This window comes from Rhinopithecus bieti, unplaced genomic scaffold (genome assembly GCF_001698545.2).
Source record: "Rhinopithecus bieti isolate Rb0 unplaced genomic scaffold, ASM169854v2 scaffold_39870, whole genome shotgun sequence".
In the NCBI taxonomy this organism is placed as follows: domain Eukaryota; kingdom Metazoa; phylum Chordata; class Mammalia; order Primates; family Cercopithecidae; genus Rhinopithecus; species Rhinopithecus bieti.
Genome location: NW_016817144.1, coordinates 1,263,143 through 1,284,836, shown reverse-complemented (window position 1 = coordinate 1,284,836; position 21,694 = coordinate 1,263,143). Strand labels below are relative to the sequence as shown.

Below are 21,694 nucleotides of genomic sequence, written 5' to 3'. Positions count from 1 at the left end.
AAGAATTTCGAGACGGCAAAATCAGATCATCAAACCAGGCACAGAGCCTTCCTAAGAGCAAGGCTTTGAGAGCCATGAAGCCAGCTTTGGTTAGAGAGAAGTGAATGAAAGTTCAGAGTGGTTAAGTAACTTGTCCAAGGTCACACAGCTAGTTAGGAGCAGAGCCAGGTTGAAGACCTCATTCCATCAGATTCAAATTGCTGTTTTTCAACCACCCATGTTGTGGGGCCTTCCCCACTTGCCTTGAGCAGAATGACTGGGGAGGAGGCTGTGAGCACCCCCAGACACTAGCTTCCTTTTTTTTCTTCTTCTTCTTTTTTTTCTTATTTATTTATTTATTTATTTTTTTGAGATGGATCCTTGCTCTGTCACTCAGGCTGGAGTGCAGTAGTGCAATCTCAGCTCACCACAAGCTCCGCCTCTGGGGTTCAAGTCATTCTCCTGCCTCAGCCTCCTGAGTACCTGGGACTACAGGTGCCCACCACCATGCCCAGCTAAATTTTTTTTTTTGTTTGTATTTTTAGTAGTGACGGGGTTTCACCATGTTAGCCAGGGTGGTCTCGATCTCCTCACCTCGTGATCTGCCTGCCTCAGCCTCCCAAAGCGCTGGGATCACAGGTGTGAGCCACTGCACCCGGCCACTAGCTTCCCTTTTAAAGGGTATTTTCTGCAGTCAATTGATCTGTTATTCCTCCATAAGCATTGCAAGATGATCCAGAGAATAGGATCACACAGATCAAAAAGGGGGCCTATCTAGGGGGCAAGTGGACATTCTGGGATTGTTCAATTAGCCCACAAAGGAGGACATCCCCTCTCCCACCCACCCCTTTCCTGACACCCAACTCCAGGCAGTCTGCTCACCCCCACTCCATACACATACTCTTCAGTGGCTGGAGGACATGGCGACAGCCCGCAGAGGTGACCCACAGGGCATGGATCCCAGGCCAGCCTCTCTGGCCTTTGCTGGGAATATGAACTGCAGACTTTGCGAAAGGCACGTCTCCTGGGTGCTTTGCCTGTTTTCATCTTTTCATTTCATTGATCCAGCTCCCTCTGAAGTTTTGTTTGGTGGTTTTCTCCCTGACAGCTTTAGTCTTGGGCAGATGTGTCCAACTTCCAGTCATCATCGAGCAAATACTATGTGCCTACTATGCATCAGACCTTCTCCTTTCAAGGGGCTCCCAGCATAGTTAGGGAGACTGACAGTAAATTCATCTTCGCCATACCAATGAGAGCTGTGCAAGAGGCTCCTGGGCCCAGAGACGAAGAAGAAATCCATTCTTGGGTCAAAAGGAGTAAACTGAATAAGGTCTTGAAGGATGTATAGGGGTTTTCCAAGTAGGGTAGAGGGCAATCCATGCAGAAGGAACTAGCACATTTGGAAGAGTTTGAGGATAATGGGCATTGAGAATTTGAGATATGGGGGCACTCAATCCAGTGGGAGATGTGGTCACCCATCATATGGGATGAGGATTTTCCATCAGGGTATTCTGGGGGGTAGAGAAGAACACTCTTGGGGTAGGTGGGAAAAGGGAGAAAAGGCAAAAACTGCATAGGCCTAAAATGCTGTGAATAGACACTTTGTGTATCCTTTCCAAAAACCTTCAGTTGTCCCAACTCCACCTGGCCCCATTCACGTGTGACAAAGTCCTCCCATGTCAGGAAACCTCAGCAACAGAGACGCTTCTATAAGGGTTTCTACCCTACAGTTTTGAACAAATATGTTCACTGCTGATGTCTCATTATTTAGCAACCAACTTTGCCCCCACATATTTCCACATGCCACATCTTTGACGCCCTCATGGTCTGCAGAGATTTTACAGGCCTTTGAGGGGAAGCTGCTGGTCTGTGAGCATCTGCACAAGTGTGCCGGACAAAAATGTCGGTCAGGCTGCCATTTCAAAGCAATAAAGATGTGCGGCTATGCAAGCCAGGAAGAGTTAGCCCTTGGGTCCGCCTTCCAACCTGGCTGACCACACTGGCTCTAGCTGCCACTTTTGAATTAGTCACAGATTAACAAACATCTATTGAGCACCTATTTGGTGTCCAGGACCCAGAGACTAAAGGAGACATAGAACCTAAGAAAGGAAAAAATATTTAAGTGTTAGTTACCACCACTTATTGGACACATATTTCCATTTTACAGTTAAGAGGGACAAACACTTAGCTTAAGACCACCCAGCACAAAAGCATAGTGGGGCTTTAAAGGCTCAGATTCTGCACCTAGACAGGCCTGAGCTGAAATCCTGGCTCTGCCATTTTCCAGCTGTGTGTCCTCAGACTCCTCACTTAAGCACCCTGTGCCTCAGTCTTCTCATCTGTAAAATGGGATTTGTGTAAGAATTAAATGACTTAATACGTGTGAAGCTCATTGAACGCTTACACTAGTAAGTGCTAAATAAATACTAGCTGGCATTGTTCTGTTATCGTTAGTATCATCATCATCATCATCCTTATTTAAAAGCAGCAGCAACAGCAGAGGCAGCAGCCCCAGCTGCTGGAATTTGAAAGTGAGTCCGACTCCAGGCAGGGCCTCCCAGCCCGATGCGGACTCTGAAAGCCTTCCTCTCCCACGCCAGCCCACAACTCTTCACCTGCCACCCCCACGAGGGTGCTTACCCCAGAGGTGCTCACCTCCGGGGCTGGGAGACCGCATCCGATCGGTCCCAAACCCCGCCCGCAGCTGGTAGCGCAGGGGTGGGGAGGCCCCGCCCTCGGCCCCGCCCCCTGCCCGCCCCTCCCTCTCGGGGTCCAGGGCGCGAGCTGCGGCGGCGGCGGCCACCGTCGCTGGCGCGGAGCTGTTCGGGCTGACTGGACGGGGCGGGCGTCCCGGGCAGATTAGCGCGGTACCTCCCGCCCCACGCGCCCAGCCGGCAAAGGACACTGGACCCGGGTCGGGGGTCGCGGCCGCTCCAGCGAGGTAAGAGCCGGGAAGACCGGGAGAGACCAGCTCTTCCATCCGGGGGGTCCCCGGGGGACGGTCTCCCTCTGGTGCTGGGCCGCGGCGCCGGGCTGTGCCCCCATGACCGCCCAGCCCGGGGCAGGGGCCGGAGAGCCCCCGCGACCGCGCACCTTGGAAGGGGCAGGGTGATGGGGAGCGCGGTCGTGTGTGTGCGCGTGTGCGTGTGTGTCTGTCCATCTGTCTGTCCCAAGGATGTGTCGGGGGAGATGATGACGCCCCCTCTTTGCAGTCGCTTCCAGGCAGTTTACCCACGCCAAAGCTGAGGGCAGACTTTTCCACGTCGGACTTGAATGGGGCTGGCAGAACTATCCGGATAATGCAGGAAGGAATAAGCCCACCACCACCTGTTGAGCTGGGCTGTCGGCCTACGCGGGTCCGACTCCCCGCTTATCACAGCCTGCAGGGTGGCCTTCTTTCTCCAGCTTGTGGGACCCGGGGTTTCCTTCTCCTGCCTGTGGGGAGGGTTGATAGGAGGAGGTGTCCCTGCCAGGAGCCACTGAGCAGAGATGGACTCACCGGGGTCATCAGGGTGGTGCGATGAGGACCCCACAGCAGGTGCTGAGAGTGAAGTGTCAACCCCCCAGGCACACCCCAAATTTGATTTCCCCAATCACTCCAAAGCCCCTCATTGTGATTACCCGATCTCTTTGCTCTCAGCCTAATTTGGCAGTTGATGAAGATGCAGCTTGTTAAAAATGTTAAAGTGAAATCAAATTATCACTTCCTAGGACTGAAAATGATTTGAGAAATAATTCCGGGAGCCTGGCTGGGGAGGAAAGAAGCTCATATTCTGACTAGCTTCTCCAGGGCTGCCCCCGGGCTGCCCCGGTACCTGCCAGGCATACCGGTGGTTGAGGAAGCCCTTGTTCCCAGAAAGGAAGGGATTCACCCACTTTGCAATGGATTATCAGTGACTGGATTAGAGCAGGACCCAGGACAGGATCCCCAAGTGGGAGCTGTCTCAGTTTGACAGATGTCACATGCAAGCTGTCACCAAGGCTGGCTTCTGCTCCACATCCATCCTGGGGAACACAAGATGAGGTTTCCCCTCCTGGCCACCTCACACCTATTCCCCTCATCTCCACAAACCCCAGGTCTTGATCAATTAACAGCCTGGATTGCCTGGGTGTGGGTATGGGACCTGGATTGGCTCTGATGTCCTGGTTTCAGAGTATCTCAGGACCGCAGGCATCTCAGTGGCAGGTTGGTGGCACCCCTTTGCAGACGCTGTAGCCAGCCCCTCATGCCGAAGTGTCCTGGCTGCCTGAGAAGCCCTAGCTCTGTGTCACTTCTCTGCTAACACAGCCCTTGGAGGTAGCTTGGGGACACCCCATCTCAGGGCCAGGTCCCCAGTGTGCCTAATAGGGTGAAATCTGTGCTTGTGCCTGAGACCTCCCCACCCCCAAACCTCCTCCCTCTTGTCATGTAAAAGGCAGTGGATGTGCTGAGGGGCTGGGTAGTCCAGTTTGACGGAAGACAGGGATGTGGACCTGCTGTGGCTGGGGCTGTTGGTGATGTGAGAGCCCCAGCATCCTGGCTGGCTGCATCCAAGGCCCCACAAGCCAACAGCAGGCTTGTGGGAGCTCAGCTGTTCTCAGGCTTGTAAAGCTGGGGCTCTGTGACTTGGTGCATGGAGAAATTGGCTGAATTGTTCACGCTTGTTCGGAAGAGACTGGCCTTAGGTTGTTGTGGAAAACATGGGCTCCAAACCCTGCTAGGTCCCTGACTGTGTGACATTGTCCAACTTACAGAACGCTTGGAGGCTCAGCTTCCTTATCTGTAAGATGGGTCTGGCAGGGTGTTTTGAGAATCAAGTAAGGTCACAAAGGTTCGGGGCTGGTGTTGTGACCTCTGCTTTCTCTAGCCCTCAGCCTGACTCTCTGACATTGGACTTGAGGGAAGTGGCTGTGTAGCTAGGATCCCTCATGCCATCCTTAGAGGTGGGGGAAGTGGTGTGAATTTTAGTAGCAGGGTAGTTCACAGATTGAGCTTGGATTCCCAAAAAGTGAGGATGGAGGATGCAACCCAGTCTCCAGCAAGCCCTGCCTCTGCGGGGAGCTGGCACTTTTGTCCCCAGCTTCTGCCCCCAGCCATTGGTGTCCTGGGCCCACCCCACACAGTCTCCTGGTTCATTGACACTTGGCACGTGCCTGCTCTGTCATCTTTTCTGAGTTTTGAGCCAGTCCTACTCCCTGGCAGAATTGGGACTAGCCACTTGAGACTTCAGGGGCACCAGGACAAGCCCTGCCCACCAAATATCATCCTGTTTCCCCCAACCTAGTCATCTGATGCTTAATATCCCACCATTAGAGACTTATTCCTGTGGTTCATAGTCTTATGTCAGTTACTAAACCTTAGCATCAATGACTTGTTTAGAAGCTTTCAGGACCTTGGAGAGGAGAGAAAGAGAAGGCAGAACAGAGAGGAGGGAAAGAGAAGCTTGGGGAGTGTAGCAGAGAGAAGATTGTACTTTGTCAGCCTCACAGTTCTGCAGAGACAGGCCCAGCTGCTGAGCTCAAGAAGGCCCCAGGGAGAAGGAGAGGCTTGGGGTGAGGGGGAAGGGGCAGGCCTCAGGCAGGGAAAGTTGTGAATCTCAAGCGGGAATTCTCCGTGTGAATACAGGGTGGGTGCCAGGCCTGTGGCTGGGCTGGGCTCCGGCAGCGTGTTTGAGAGGTGAAATAGTCCCCAATGCAAAAGCATCCTTTCTTTTCATGCTGCTCTACCCGCCGCTCAGAACACACCACGTGGGGTTTCGTGTGTTCTATGGGTGGTGCCCTCTGCATTAGGAGAGGCTGGCCTGGTCACGCTGGCTGTTTAAAATTTTCAGTGATAATTTGTTAGGTCAGCAAAATGACAGAGTATCCCCTGCCTGGCTGTGCCTCCCTGAAAATTCCCCTGTCACTCCTCTTGCCCTTTCTTGAAAGAAGCAAAAATGGCATAATTCACTCAGTCCCACGAGTCTCCTGGGCTGAGAGTGGCTTGGGGGGGGCAGAGCTCGGCTGGGATCACCCTGAAAAGGCCTGTGGAGGTGATTCCTTGCTCAGTTGGGCACAAGGTCCTGAATTTTCCAGTGTGGGGACAAGCGGATCGGGGGATGGACGGGTGAGGACTGAGGGTCCCTGCTCACGGTAGCCCATAGCCAGGCTCCGTGTAGGAAGGAGAAGGCTGGTATCACCTGGGCGCTCGGGAGGCTTGATGATGTAGACTGGTCCTGGCTGGTGAAGCCCCAGCAATAAGCAGTTTGCTGCCTTTTCTGGATGCTCCAGGGGGCAGAGCCTAGACCAAAAGAACGATGTTTTAAGTCACCAGTGTGACCTATTGGCCATGAGCACCCAAGGGACTCTCCTTAAGGATGATTCTTGACCACATCTGTTCTTAAATAATAGTAACGATGACAACAATGACGATAGCAGCTCCTCATTCTTCCATAATGAGCATTTACTGAGTACCTGCTATGCATGTGCTGGCTGCTGCTCTAAGTAACAGGGATATGACTGGAGTATTATTGGCATTTGGGGCTGCCTTGTTCTTCTCTTTGGTGCAGGGGAGGCTGTCCTGGGCGGTGTAGGATGCTCTGTAACAGTGCTAGTCTCTATCCATGAGATACCAGTAGCACCCCAGGCCCCCACCCATTCTTTTTTTTTTTTTTTTTTTGAGACAGAATCTCACTCTCTCACCCAGGCTGGAGTGCAGTAGCGCGATCCCGGCTCACTGCAACCTCCACCTCCTGGGTTCAAGCAAACCTCCTGCCTCAGCCTCCCGAGTAGCTGGGATTACAGGCATGTGCCACCACAGCCGGCTAATTTTTATATTTTTAGTAGAGATGGGGTTTTCCCATGTTGGCCAGGGTGGTCTCGATCTCCTGATCTCATGATCCACCTGCCTCGGCTTCCCAAAGTGCTGGGATTACAGGTGTAAACCACTACGCCAGGCCACCCCCACCCATTCTGACAACCAAAAATGTCTCCAGAGCTTGCCAAAAATCCCCTGGGAGGCAAAGTAGTCTGCTGTTGAGAACCACTGGGGATACAGCTAGAAAGAAAGACAAAAATCAATCCTGTTTCTTAGGAGCAAGCAGTTCACAGAGAGAAATGAACAATACATGTGGTGTAGGAGTAGAAAATGGAGGAGGCTGCATGGCGAAGACGCTAGAAAGACCAAGCAGGGTCAGGGTTTAGAGAGCACAGGTGAGGCAGGGTTGCCATTTTCAAAAGGAGCGCCAGGAAGGGCCTCACTGCGCAGGTGACATTTATCAGAGATGGGAAGGTGGGGAGAGAGTGAGAGGGAGAGGTCTGGGAAGGAGCTTCCAAGCAGCTGCAGCAAGAGAAACTGGAGGAACACGGAGGAACAGTGAGTCTGGGGAGTGGACAATGTGGGAGCAACTGGGTGGGCTCTGATGGGTCCCTCATCACCAAGGGCTGTGAGCTTTCTCTGTGAGTAAAAAGGGGAGGTCAGTGAGCGCTCACTACTTGCTAGGCACAAACGCCACTCCAGGGCTGTTCCGCGCATGTGCACTGAAGTGCTATCGGGTGTTACTCCTTTACTTGATTGCTCAATTGAGAAAAGCAAGGCCCAGAAGGGTTAAGGAATTCGGGCAGCGCTGTTGGGGAATGAGCATGGGCAGCCCACTGTCTACTGTCCACACTAAAATGTGGACTTCGGGGCCACACAGAACTGAGTTCAAATCCTAGCACAGTCTCTTACTAGCCGGGTGGCCTTAGACGAGCCACAGAATCTCCCTCACCCTCGGTGTTCTCTGGGAACTGGTGATCCCCACTTTGCAGGGCTTTTGTTGGGAATGCTGTCCTCAATGCTCCCTCTCTGTGCACGCGTGTCAGCGAGAAGCCAGAGGGCAGGTGGCCCTGTCCCAATCTGCCCAGCCACGGGTGCGTGCTCTGGACTTGTGTATCTATTCACCGAGCTGCAGCAATGCCATCTGCTGAGGTCAAAGCCAGTATCCCAGAAGGTCGGGGGAAGTCAAGCGCTCCTTCTTCCGGAGCTAAGGAGGAGGTCTGGCCCTTTCAGAGTCAGGATCTCCCAGGGTCTTCAGGGCCAGCCTGCTGAGTTCCCTCTGATGATGCTGCCCCGGCTTCCCCAGGAAGCTAAGCCTGAACCCAAGTGAAGCATCATGGGATTGAGCAGGGGCAGCCAGCACAGGCTCTGTTAGCAAGATTCTGCAGCCTCAGAACCTCTAAGACTTAAATCCAGAGAGCCTCAATGAACCCATCTGGCAGGTTCACATTATTCCAGAGGCACATGTCAGAGGCAGGCTCATCACTGGAAATGTGGGTTTTAAAAATACCCCAGAGTTGAAAAAAGAGGAGCAGCTGCTGGTATCCACAGACACCTCCCTGATAACTCTCATGGTTGAACCCCCCTGCTCCTCCTGCGTGGGAATGTCTTCCTTGGGGATGGGCCGCAGTGACAGCGAGACCCCAGGAAGGAAGGTTTCTGGGACTGTCGGGCACACTGGTGTGTCTCTGTGTGCTCCAGATGTGTGAGGTCCCTCTCAGGAGGTGTGTGTGTCTGCCAGTGTGTCTTTGTGCATTTGCCCTGTTTGATCCCTGAGTAAGTGGCTGTCAGAGGTGGTGTGTCTTCCAGAGCCTGTGGCTTCTGATGACGATGGGATGTTACAGCCACGTGACTTTGCTGGGCAGGCCTGTGAACCTCAGGTATCTGAGATAGGTCTCAGTTAATTTAGGAAGTTGATTTTGCCAAGGATGAGGACATGTGCCGGTGACACAGCCTTGGGAGGTCCTGACGACACGTGCCCAAGGTGGTTGGGGCACAGCTTGGTTTTATACATTTCAGGGAGACATGAGACATCAATCAATATATGTAAGATGTACATTGGTTCTGTCCAGAAAGGCAGGACAACTCAGAGCACAGAGAGGGCTTCCAGGTCACAGGTAGGTGAGAGACAAATGGTTGCATTTGTTTGAGTTTCTGATTAGCTGTTCCAAAAGAGGCAATCAGATATGCACCTATCTCTGAGCAGAGGGATGACATGGAATACAATGGGAGGCAAGTTTGCCTTAAGCAGTTCCCAGCTTGACTTTTCCCTTTAGCTTAGTGATTTGGGGGCTCCAAGATTTATTCTCCTTTCCCAGCCCATCCAGGAAAACATCCCCAAATGCCCACTGCTGGAATTGGCTCCTTCCACTCACCTGAAGGTAACGCCCAGCAGGTGGCAGCCCTTTCTGTACCTGCCCAAAGGAGCATCCTCCAAGCTGTCTCCCACTGCCCTAGGCAAGGAGAGCCGGGCAGGACAGCAGGGAGGCCTCCTGCCCAGGAATCTTCTCAGGGGGCTGCCACAGGAGGAGCCCTGGCTTCAGGATGGGCAATAGGGGTTTGAGGCCCAGTGATTCTCACTGTGCATGAGCTTAGACAAGTCCCCACACTTCTCTGGGCCTCTGCTTCCCATCTGTAAAAGGACGGGATGGGAGAGGATTCATCTTCTCCACAACCTATTTCTGGAACATCTGCTCTGTGTCAAGGGTCAGGTGTGTTTTATGGAATTAAACTGTCCCTCCCTTAGAGGTTTTCCAGTCCAGAACCTCTGCAGGTCCTCCAGCTCCAGAGCGCAAGGGACTGTGATTATTTGAAAATCAAGCAGGACATAGGCACCATGGAGCAGATGGAGCTGTGGAGCCAAGCGAGAAATCAGAGTATCTTTCATCACACAAAAAGTAAAGGCCAGAAGAGGGTGCCACTTTCCCAGTGTGGTTTAGGGGGGCTTCAACTCCCTGCTCTCCCCGGCCCCACTGCCCGCCATGCCCTCACCTTCACTGCCAAATGGGCTGGGCTGGTGGTCTGCGAGGAGGCCTGTGAAATATAAAAGTGATTCCAGGGTTGGGGAGTGGCTTATCAGCCTCTACCAGGCAAGGCAAGGTGGTGAGAGGGTCGCATCCTGGCCTGGGAGGGTTTATATCTGACCTGTACCACCCACTACCCCAGAACCTTAACCAGGTTCCTTGCTGACTCTTGCTCAGTCTTCTACATGGGTAAGACAGATAATGAGAGCACTGTCGGGAGGGTTTGTGGTTGTTGCAGATAAAGGAACTTTACAGATGAGAAGCCCGAGGCTCAGAGAGGTTGAGCCACTGCCCACAGTTACCCACTTAATAAGTGGCAGTGCTGAGATTTGAACCCAGGTCTCTTGGAAGTCAAGCCTGTAGGCTCCTTCTGTTCAGTGTAGCTCAAGCAAAAAGGCAGAGTTGATTAGAGGCCTCAGGTGTGTCCTGAAACTCAAGGATGGGCCTCACAGTCCGATTTCATGAGAACCCAGAATCCGGAGTTAAAGAGAGGCAGGACCCACAACTCTTGCAGCATTTCTAACGCCAAGGCCAGCAGACCTAGTTTCCTCTGTAGACTTCAGGCCATAAGAGCCCCAGGCAGTCTGTTGGATCTTAAAAAGAGCCAGGCCCTTCCTGAGAGGAAGTATCTGATGGAGTTGGCTGCATCAGGTGTTCACCTTTGGCCAAGCATCTGGGACCAGGTGATGTACCTATAAGGACCACTCCTAGGGTAGAGGGGTCAGTTCTTGAAGAAAGAGCAGGTACTATTGGGGGCAAACAGGCCAGTGGGCAAGTGGAACAAATGGCCTATGAGTTGGCTGAGTAATTTTCTAAAGCACTGTCTTCAGTCCCACATGCCAGCAACTGGAAAGAGGCTGATGTGTTAGGACATTTCCGAAAGATGGTAGCCAATAAAAACTCCCACCACTTTGGGAGCATCTAGCTTGTACTTGACATGTATTGCACTATTTAATGGAATCCTCTACCATAATCTTGGTTGAGGGTATTATGATTCCCATTTTACAGATGAGGAAACCGAGGCTCAGCTTGCCTACAATCCCATGGCTGATAAACGGCAAAGCCAGGATTTGAACCTAGGCCCTTCTGATGCTAATGGGGGCAGGCTTTCACTGCGCCACTCTGAAGTCCAGCACCTAAAGAAGTAAAGGCACCAAACGAGGGAGAGGAAAAGCTTGGAGGGCATAGGGGGACAGGACATTTCAAGAGCTACAGGTTGGATGGAAGTTGCTCATGCTTCAGTGACCCTTGTTCCTTTTGGTTTTTATTTTCTAGTTGTTGAAGTAATTTCTGTTTCTGGCAGAATATTTGGGAAATGTGACCTATCTCCATAATCCCAGAGAGTAAATCTGAATTGGTAGGAAAAGACCTTACCAGGAGGTAGACATGGTGCAGTCGTGGGAAGACTTCTGCTCACATGGGGTTGGCTGATGGGGAGTTTCCCATCTTCCCCTGTGTTTAAACCCAGGGTGCCTGGATCACTGTGGAGCAAGGATGCCGCAGCGGGGGTGGTTCTGCTCCAGGAGTTGGGACTTCCATGAGCCCTTCGTGGGTGGAAACAGCCTGCTCCCAACTAAAAGGCAGCTGGCATAGTGGTGGAGGTCAGGTGAAGGGTGCTGCTCCTATCTGGAAGGAAGCCAGCTGTCAGCCTGGTCCTGGGTGGGGGGAGGCAGGAACCACTGGAATAAGCCAGTGTTGGAATTGCTCTCACACTGGGTGATATCAAGCGAAAGAGTACGAGCTGCTCCTGGAATTTGTGTCTGTGCAGTTTGGCATGGGGGACACAGCTGGGAAGAAAGAGGACCTTGACTCAGGGGGAGAGAGCCTGGGCTGGGGGGTTGTCCATACTCTCTGGGGTCTGGAGTGATGAACCAGACAGCAGATCTGTGCTGTCCCTTCCAGAGCCAGATGCCTGCAGGAGCATGGGTCACCAGTAGTTCTCTGATAGGAGGTAGCAGGATGATAGAGTAATTTTAGGAGCTAATACTCATTGGGTGCTTATCACTGTCAAAGTCTTTGTAAGCATCCTGTTGTCTCATTCTTATGAGGTACACCTTATCATCATGTGTGTTTTCAGATCAGGCATCCAGCTCTGCTGTAAGCATTAGCTTGGGAATTCAAACCTGGGCTATTAATCACTAGTCCTGGGCCCCTGCCATGTGCACTGTGCAGTGGACAGAGGGAATGTGGGATTTGGAGCTCAACTGCTCCATGTGGCCTTAGATGAGTCATTTTACCTCTTTGAGCCTCAGTTTCCTTAATTCTAAAATGAGAAGGAGAGCAGCTACTATATAAGATAGACATGATGATAAAATTATAAAGGAGAAGACAGATGTCATGCAAGAGGTCCTCAATATATTGACAGCCACTCACTGTGTCTTCCTGGTGCTGAGGACACAGAGTTCATCATATCCTCTCCATATTGTCTGAATGAGGCTCAGCTGAAGTTTGTGGCTGGGAAGAGCGAAGTTAACGGGTCCTTATAGACAACGGTGTCAGTGATCATGGTGTCAGTGATCTCGGCCCCAAAGCCATTATGTGCAAGGGAATGGCTCTGATGATGACAAGTTCCTACTTTGGATTTCCCATACTGAGTGCTCTACTGAATGTCTGTGGGGTCACTATCATGAAACACATATTATAGGTGAAGAAGCTGAGGCACAGAGAGGTTAAGTAACTCATCCAAAGTCACCAAGCTCATAGGTCCAGGATTTGAACCTCAGGAGCCCCATGTTCTTTCTGAACCTTTGGAATTTGTGAAAGGCAAATGTAACCAAAATGTCTAGCACAGGGTCTGACTCTTCCAAAATTCTCTTCTCTTCATTTAAAACAAAAACTATTCCCCTAAAGACACATGCACATGTATGTTGATTGCAGCACTATTTACAATAGCAAAGACTTGGAACCAACCCAAATGCCCATCAACAATAGACTGGATAAAGAAAATGTGGCACATATACACCATGGAATACTATGCAACCATAAAAAGAATGAGTTCATGTCCTTTGCAGGGACGTAGATGAAGCTGGAAACCATCATTCTCAGCAAACTAACACAGGAACAGAAAACCAAACACCACATGTTCTCACTCATACGTGGGAGTTGAACAATGAGAACACATGGACACAGGGAGGAGAACATCACACACCAGGATCTGTCGGGGGCAGGGGGGTTGCGGACACGGGGAAGGAGAACATTAGGACAAATACCTAATGCATATAGGGCTTAAAACCTAGATAATGGCTTGATAGGTGCAGCAAACCACCATGGCACATGTATACCTATGTAACAAACCTGCACGTTCTGCACATGTATCCCAGAACTTAAAGTAAAATTTTTTTAAAAAAACAAAAAACTATTCTCCATACGAGAACCAGGTGATGGAATGGACTAGCTCAAAGATCAGCTTCTCCCAGAAGCTTTTCCAGATGTTCCCCAATTAGGGGTCCTTGTCTGTGCTCCTGTGGCATCCCCAGCACACCTCCATCAGCCAACTTGCCCCTGCACTGCCAACATCGGTGCCTTCCCAGCTACCCCACTAGACCAGGGACTCACCAAAGGGATATTTACTACCTGATTGTTGAATAGCATTCATGCCACGGTCACTGAAATCAATGCCCAGTGTCTCCTTTGCCCTTTGGAGATCTGCCTTGGTCCAAGAAGCTTGTGTCCCCCAGTGCTAATCACAGACCTCCATGGAGGTGAGTTATTAAGACCTTCAAGGCAAGTCCCATCCCTGGGGTCTCATCTCCATCCACTCTGGGAGGCAGGGTCACTTGGCCCACAATGTGCAGTTGCAAGACCTTAAGGACCTGACCTCCTGGTCTTGGGGCTCCAAGACCAGGTGATGTGTGAACGGGCGTGGCCAATAGAGGCACATTCTCTAACATGAGGGGTAGCTGAGGGAGGCTGGTATTTACTGAGCTGTTACTTCATGGTTCACTCTATGCCAAGTACTTTGCTTCCAGTCTCCTTTAATATCCTCCCCCAGCAACCTCCCTGCCCCTCATAATTGCTTATATGCATACACTTTGGGTATGCATTTTTTAAATCATGGTGAATCATATTCTTTGATATAAATAGATGCAATATTTAGGGTTTTTATTGTGGCACAATACACATAACATAAAATCTATCATTTTAACCATTTTAAAGTGTGTGATTCAGTGGCATTTAATACATTCAAATGTTGTGCAACTCTCAGCACTCTCTAGTTTCAGAATATTTTCATCACCCGTGAAGAAGTCACTCCCATTCCCTCTTTTCCCAAGTTCCTGGCACCCTCTAATCTGCTTTCTGTCCCTCTAGATTTGCCTTTTATGGACACATTACATAAATGGAATTATAATCATACAACGTGTGGCCCCTGTGTCTGGCTTCTTTCACTGCACATAATGTTTTCAAGGTTCATTCGTGTTGCAGCATGCATACGTGTTTCCTTCCATTTTATGGCTGGATAATATTCCATTTTATGGACGTACCACAGTGTGTCCATTTATGAAATGGAATATTATCTAGCCATAAAATGGAACAAAGTACTAGTCATGCATGCTACCACATGAATGGAAATTTGGGTTATTTCTACCTTTGGACTTATGAATAATGCATGATGAACATTCATGTACAAATATTTGTCTGAACACTTGCTTTCAATTCTCTTGGGTATATCCCTAGGAATGGGGTTGCTGGATTGTCTGGTAACTCTGTGTGCAACTTCCTGAGGCACCACCAAACTGTTTTCCACAGTGGTTGCATCATTTTACACTCCAGCCTGCAAAGTATGAGGGTTCCAATTTCTCCACATCCTCGCCAAAACTTACGATTTTCCTGAAAACCTTTGGAAGTGTGGTTACCCATGTTTTACAGATACACACGTGGAGGCACTAAGCAGTGAAGCAAATTTGTCAAAAGCCACACACCTGCTTGGTGGCAGAGCCAGAGTTTGCGTTCAGGGACTGTGCACACTTAGCTACCAACCTGTTCACTTCATGGCTCATGTGAGGCTGAAAAGTCAGAGGCTTGAGGCTTGAAGGAGCTCCATTCTGTTCCTGGCTCCTGTCTGTGTACCTGGCACCCTCTGTCTCCCAGAGTGTCCCTTGGACTTCTGTACCTGGACACAACTTGCCCTCCAGAGACCCCACTCATGGGCAGTAAGTGTTGGTGTGCCAGAAAGCAATAGCTTCTGTATTCGTCCCTTTTCATACTGCTATGAAGAAATACCTGAGACTGGATAATTTATAAAGAAAAAGAGGTTTAATGGACTCAGAGTTCCACATGGCTGGGGAGCCCTCACAATCGTGGTGGAAGGGGAAGGAGGAGCAAAGGCACATCTTACGTGGCAGCAGTCAAGGGAGTGTGTGCAGGGGAACTGCCCTTTCTAAAACCATCAGATCTCGTGAGACTTACTATCACGAGAACAGCAAGGGGAAAAACCCACCCCCATGATGCAATTACCTCCCCCCGGGTCCCTCCCATGACACATAGGGATTATGGGAGCTACGATTCAAGATGAGATTTGGGTGGGGACACAGCCAAACCATATCACCTTCACCCTAGGGTGATACATCCAGACACCCCTCGCCCACCTTCCCCCAGCCAGGGCCCTAGGAGACAGGGGACTTCCTATGTAAATCTTACTTGGTCTCAAAATAGGTATCTGTTCCCTGGTGGGCAGCCCTCTCTTGCACCTGTTCATCCCAGAGGTGAAGATGTCTGGGCCAACCTCACCCTTGCTCTGCAGAAAGGGCATGCCAGGTGCTCTGGGGCTGGCAGATGCACAGCACCAAGGCCAGCTCCCTCCTTCCAGGGCACAAGGCATGTCTCTGATGGAGCCGAGACTCCTGGCCGGGGTGGGCTGTGAGTGATGGGGTCAGGTGGGCCCCCACCGGCTTCCTGGAAGGAGTGTTGTTTCCCAGAGAAGGGTGGGATTTGCTCTGTGCATGGAAAATATCTTTTTTTCTCACCCTTCATGTCGAGACAACCTGGTTGCTCCCACCCACCTTCAACTCCGGCTCTACCTGAGACCGCCGGTAGCAGGGGTTCTTGATCTTTTTTTCTGAATCTGAACCCGACAGCCCAGCCCTCTGTGACTGGTTGCTGCCCACTCTGAATCCTTCCTAAGGGACATTGCTCCATTTCTGGGTGTCCCTGTGTTCTCCCCTTATTCCAAGGACTGAGGGAAACTTCCAGAAGCTTGACAGGAGAGCAGCGGCCATGTGCCAGGCACTGTGCCCACCTCCACATACACTGCCATGTTTCATGGTCTTAGCCCTTCTGCAAGGAAGTGTGATCTCCCAGTGTTGTCTCACCTGGGAATACCAAGGAAGCAGGTCCCAGGTGAGAAGACGGAGGGCTCCTTAGGTGACTGAAGCTTCAGGGAGAGCACACCATCAAATGTCACACCGTCAGATGGGGGCTGCAGGGCCAAGGCCAGAACCCGGCTTAATCAGCAGGGGGGACAGTCCCAGGTGTGGGCTGGGCCCTGCACACGGTCACCTCATATACCCTACCACGTCCCTGAAACAACGCTGGGACCATCCTGACTGAGGACAAGCCTCTACAGATTCAGACTAAAGTGTTACTGGCTGATAGGACCATTTGCGCCACTGGGATTTCTGCTCAGTTTTGAAGGCATTTGAGTCCGAGTTGGGTAGGAGCTTTTACCTTGGCAGGGGAGATGAATTTGAGGTCCTGGTAGTGGCCCTGCTCCCCTCCTTTGACCTTCTCCCCCAGCCCCTATGCCAGCTGGTGACCCACGTTCAGACCCTGCTGAGCAGGCCCCAGTGCTGTACGCAAGGAGAAGTCGGGAGGTCTGACCTTGACCTTGCAATTAACGGTGTTTACCCAGTGTTTTCCTAGGGGGCTGTGACCTCCTTGGCTCCTTCGATTAAGCTTAGGAAGCTGACATTATGGGTGACACAGATGCTGAGAGTGGTGTCCTCCCCAGGAAGGCCGGGGCAGGACCTGAACTTTGTGCCTTCTGGGGTGCGATCAGATGAATGGGCTGCCGCCGTGTGCATTGATTGAGTGCTTGTTGTCAGCCCTAGAGCTGGCAGGCCATGGCTGCCCATTAAGGGAGTACCGCTGGGTTCACCCAGCTTCAGGATCAATTCATGTCAAAACTGCAGCCAACATTTTCCCCGCCTGCCTCTGCAGAGGGAAATAAACCAGAGAGGCAGAATACAGAGACATCATTCCCGGTGATCGATTTCCTCCGCCCCCTCTTCCCTCCGGATGGGAACGGCCGTCTCCATCCTGATGGATGGATTGTTGTGGGGAGGGTGAAGAACACTTATCCTCTGAGGCGCCGGGGTTGGGGGCAGGGGTGGGTTTAGCTGCACTGGGACGGGAGGGGCAGAGGAGGAGGAGGCCAGCAGGCCAGATGGAGCCAGCCCAGGAAGGCAGGGCAGGAACACAGAAGGCAGCCATGTTCCCACTCCGGGAGGGCAGATCTAGCAGTGGGGTGGTGGCCTGGAGCCCCTCACTCAGGGTGCCCAACCCTGAATCTTGGGATTACACTTCCTGGCTGAGTGGCCTTGGGCTGTGTTCTGAGATCTGCCTGGGGAATGCACCCTACCTCTGCGGGCTGAATGGCTGAACACAAGTGGGGGACCACACCCCAGAAGGCACAAAGTTCAGGTCCTGCCCTAGCCTCCCTGGGCAGGACACCCCTCTCAGCTTCTGTGTTCTCACAGGTGAGATGGATCACGCCACCCATAATGTCATCTTCCTGGGCTTGATGGAAGGAGCCACGGAGGTCACAACCCCATAGGACTGCATTGGGTAAAACACTGTGAATCCCAAGGTCAAGGTCAGGCAATGGAGGCGCACACACCTCTGTGACGTACCCTTTCTCCCTCTTGCCTGAGGATTCTGCCGTTGTCTTTCCAAGCTCCTGGGTGTGTGATCTTTTTGGGGTCAAGTGGTCAAAAGATACAGTTTAGATCACTGCGAAGGTCTAGAAATTAAATAATGAAGAAAGAGGAAGAAGAATTAAAATCCCCTAATCCTCCAGGAGGTGGGTCCCAGTACAGCTCCAAGTCAATCCAGCCTGGAGCTGAGTTCAGTAGATCATAAAGGGGTCAGGAGAGGTGAGAAAGCCCCTGCAGCCAGGCAGCCCCTCAGTTCCCAAAAGCAGGCTGTAAGTGGACTCCACCCCAGCCTGTCTTCCTGCCCTCCATTCTGTAACCCTTCTGTGTCTTCCCTTGAAAGACTTGTCCACATTCCTGCTCTTTTGGCCTCAGACTGAAATGGACTGGGGGACGGGGTCTGAGGACCCCATTAATGGCCTGCTGAGCTCCATGTGACTTGGGCATTTGCAGACAGAGGTCAGTTATCCGTTAAACGATGGAACTGAGCACTCCACTTAGCAGTGTATATGGGACACAGTTAAATAATGAAACAAAAATAGAACATTGCAAAAGCCTGGGGCAGGCTGGCTTGTGCCCCAGGAAGAAACAAAGAAAGCCATCCCAGGGAGAGGGGAGGAAATTCACTGTTGGCCTCCCTCTTCCATGAAATGCTCTGGTCTAAAGTATATTTTTTCTTTATATATAGGTTATCTTTTGTTGATTTTTAAAACTAAAGTTCACATATATATACATAAACAAATACATATATACACACACACACAATGCAGTTGGAAAAATAATTTGTGCTCATTGCAGCATACTGGGAAATGCAGAAGAATAGAAAGAGGCAGCTTTCCCTCCTGTCCTCCATCCATAATGTGGGGCGGGGGTGTTAAAGCTTTGCAATACCACCCCTGGGAAAGGGAGGGGGATGAAAAATATGTACTGAATTGGAGACTTCTAGTTTTGGCAACGGAGTACCAACTGTCAGCACTTCAGAAGGTTTTAAAATACATCATTGACTTATAAGCGAGAAGGAAATCCCCAGGGAACTGAAACTCAAAGCCTTGAGCTTGTGAACTAATACTAAAGGAGAACCAGGGGGTACTGGATCCAGATATGTGCCATCATAGCTCAAGTCTGGAATTTTAATGCCCACCCATGGACTGTAAAATGCGGTCTTGGGCCCTGGCAGGGCCAGAAGTTGGCACTGAGACTCCCCCTCCACGAAGGGGAGGCTAAAATTTGCCAACTACAAGCCCCAAAAAATTGCCAGGACATTTAGCTCTGCCCAGATTGTCTAGGAAGGTGGAGGAGGGTCTCCTCCAAAAAAACAAAGACTGAAGAATGAGCTGCCCACATGTACAGAATCTAAGTTTCTAACATCCCCAAGGGGGAGAAATCCTGAGCTAAGAATTTAATGTAAAATCAGATCCTGGACTGATGGAACTTCTAGCTCACCCAGCTGAATCAAATCCAAAACCACTTTCCAGAGATTCTTCCAGGAGCCAGAGTATGTAGGATTCCCATAGGGATGGCTGGGGGGAAGCCTTGCTGAAGAGGAGCTCACAGTAAAAATTACAGACCACATGAGGGCATGGTTTAACCTCGAGGCAACTTAGTACAGACAGCAAATGGGGAAATTAGCACTTCAAAAGCTTGGTTGTAGAACTGTGGAAAAGTCCATAAAATAAATCCAATGTGTTTAAAACAACGAGGAGGTAAAAGGAGTAGAAACCATATTAAAATAACAGTAGGCCGGGCGCGGTGGCTCAAGCCTGTAATCCCAGCACTTTGGGAGGCTGAGATGGGCGGATCACGAGGTCAGGAGATCGAGACCATCCTGGCTAACATGGTGAAACCCCGTCTCTACTAAAATACAAAAAAATAGCCGGGCGAGGTGGCGGGCGCCTGTAGTCCCAGCTACTCGGGAGGCTGAGGCAGGAGAATGGCGTAAACCCGGGAGGCGGAGCTTGCAGTGAGCTGAGATCCGGCCACTGCACTCCAGCCTGGGCGACAGAGCGAGACTCCGTCTCAACAAAAAAAAAAATAAAATTAAAAAAAAAAAATAACAGCAGATTTCTCATCAGCAGCAATGAAATAAAGATGAACAACAAAATCTAGAGCTGGTTGTTTGTAAGAGCTGAATAAAATTGCCCAAATGAGGAAATATCAGAAAGGGAAAAAGAGAGAGAAAACACAAACAATAATGGGAATTAGAAAAAGACCAAAATGATATGTGGGAGGATCATTATTTAACACCTAAGAGAATATCATGAGAGTTTATGCAAATATGGGTGACTTTCTGGGAAGTCACTCAAAAAATAGAAAACCTAAATAGATTGTAGCCATTAACACAATTGATAATGGTTAATTTTAGGTCTTGATCCAAGTGGATTCAGGGACACCTGGATAGCTGATAAAGCATTGTTTCTGGGTGTGCCATGAGGGCGTTTTGGCAGGAGTTTGGCATGTGAGTTGGATTGAGTGAGGAAGATCCACTCTCAGTGTGGATGGGCGTCATCTAATTGGGGCCTGGATAGAACAAAAAGGCAGGGGAGGCCGGGCGCGGTGGCTCAAGCCTGTAATCCCAGCACTTTGGGAGGCCGAGACGGGCGGATCACGAGGTCAGGAGATCGAGACCATCCTGGCTAACACGGTGAAACCCCGTCTCTACTAAAAAATACAAAAACTAGCCGGGCGAGGTGGCGGGCGCCTGTAGTCCCAGCTACTCGGGAGGCTGAGGCAGGAGAATGGGAGGCGGAGCTTGCAGTGAGCTGAGATCCGGCCACTGCACTCCAGCCAGGGCGACAGAGTGAGACTCCATCTCAAAAAAAAAAAAAAAAAGGCAAGGGACAGGCAAATTTGCTTTCTCTTTCCCCTGGAGGTGAGACACCACCTTTCTTCTGCTCTTGGACATCAGAGCTTCAGGCTTTCTGGTGTTTGGACGCTGAGACATGCACCAGCAGCCTCCCAGGTTCTCAGGCCTTTGGCCTCGGAACTAGAGTGGTCTTCCCTGGTTCCAAGGCTTTCAGAATTGGGCTGAGACACAGTACTGGTATACCTGAGTTCACAGTGTGCAGGCGGCCTGTTGTGGGACTTCTCAGTCTCCATAATCATGTGAGCCAATTCCCATAGTAAATCAATCCCCTCTCATATATGTATATATCATCTCCCATATCTGTCTCTCTGGAGAACCCTAATACAAAATTGAAGCAGAATTAAAATATACCCCCCAAAAGAAACAGGCCCACGTGGTTTTACTTGGCAAGCTTTACTAAATCTTTAAGAAACTGAAAATTGCTGTTTTATGCAAACTTATTTAGAAAGTGAATATCACTTTTAAAAAGGTATAATTCACATATAATGATATTTATCACTTCTAGGTATACAGTTTGATAAACGTGTAATCATGATAATATAGAACATTTCAATCACTTCAAAAAATTATCTTGTGCCTCTTTGCAGTCAATGCCCTGCCCTCTACTGATCTGCTTTCTCTTCCTATAGTTTTTACTTTTCTATAAGTTCATATAAAGGAAATCATACAATATGTAGTCTTTTGTGTCTGAACTCTTACCTGCCTGCCTTCTTCCCTTCCCTTCCTTGTTCCTTCCCTTCCCTGTTTCCTCCTTTCCTTTCTTTTCCTTTCCTTTCCTTCCTTTCTCTCTTTCTCTCTCTCTTCTCTTTCTCTCTTCACCTCCCTTCCCTTCCCCTCCCTTCCCTTCCTTTCCCCTCCTTTCCCTTCCCTTCCCTTCCTTCCCTTCCCCACTCCCCTCCCTTCCCTTCCACTCCCTTCTTTTCCCTTCCCTTCCCCCCTCCCCTCACCTCCCTTTCCCTCACCTCCCTTCCCCTCTCTTCCTCTCCCCTCCCTTCCCTTCCCTCTCTTCCTTCCTTTCCCTTGCCCCCTCCCCTCCCCTCCCTTCCCCTCCTTTTCCTTCCCTTCCCCTCCCTTCCCTTTCTTTCCCTTGCCCCCTCCCCTCCCCTCCATTCCCCTTCCCTTCCCTTTCCCCTCCCTTCCCCTTCTCTTCCCTTTCCGCTCCCTTCCCCTTCCCTTCCCTTTCCCC

General features: G+C 50.6%; 1 protein-coding gene across 1 annotated transcript in view; it reads left to right on the top strand.

The window, feature by feature from the left end:
• Positions 1 to 2,788: 2,788 nt before the first annotated feature.
• Positions 2,789 to 21,694, top strand: part of CACNG5 (calcium voltage-gated channel auxiliary subunit gamma 5) — a 52,838-nt gene continuing 33,932 nt past the window's right edge. Inside the window, exon 1 of the mRNA XM_017855833.1 lies at positions 2,789 to 2,920. The gene's annotated coding sequence lies outside the window, so the exon portion shown is untranslated. The remainder of the gene's footprint in view (positions 2,921 to 21,694) is intronic.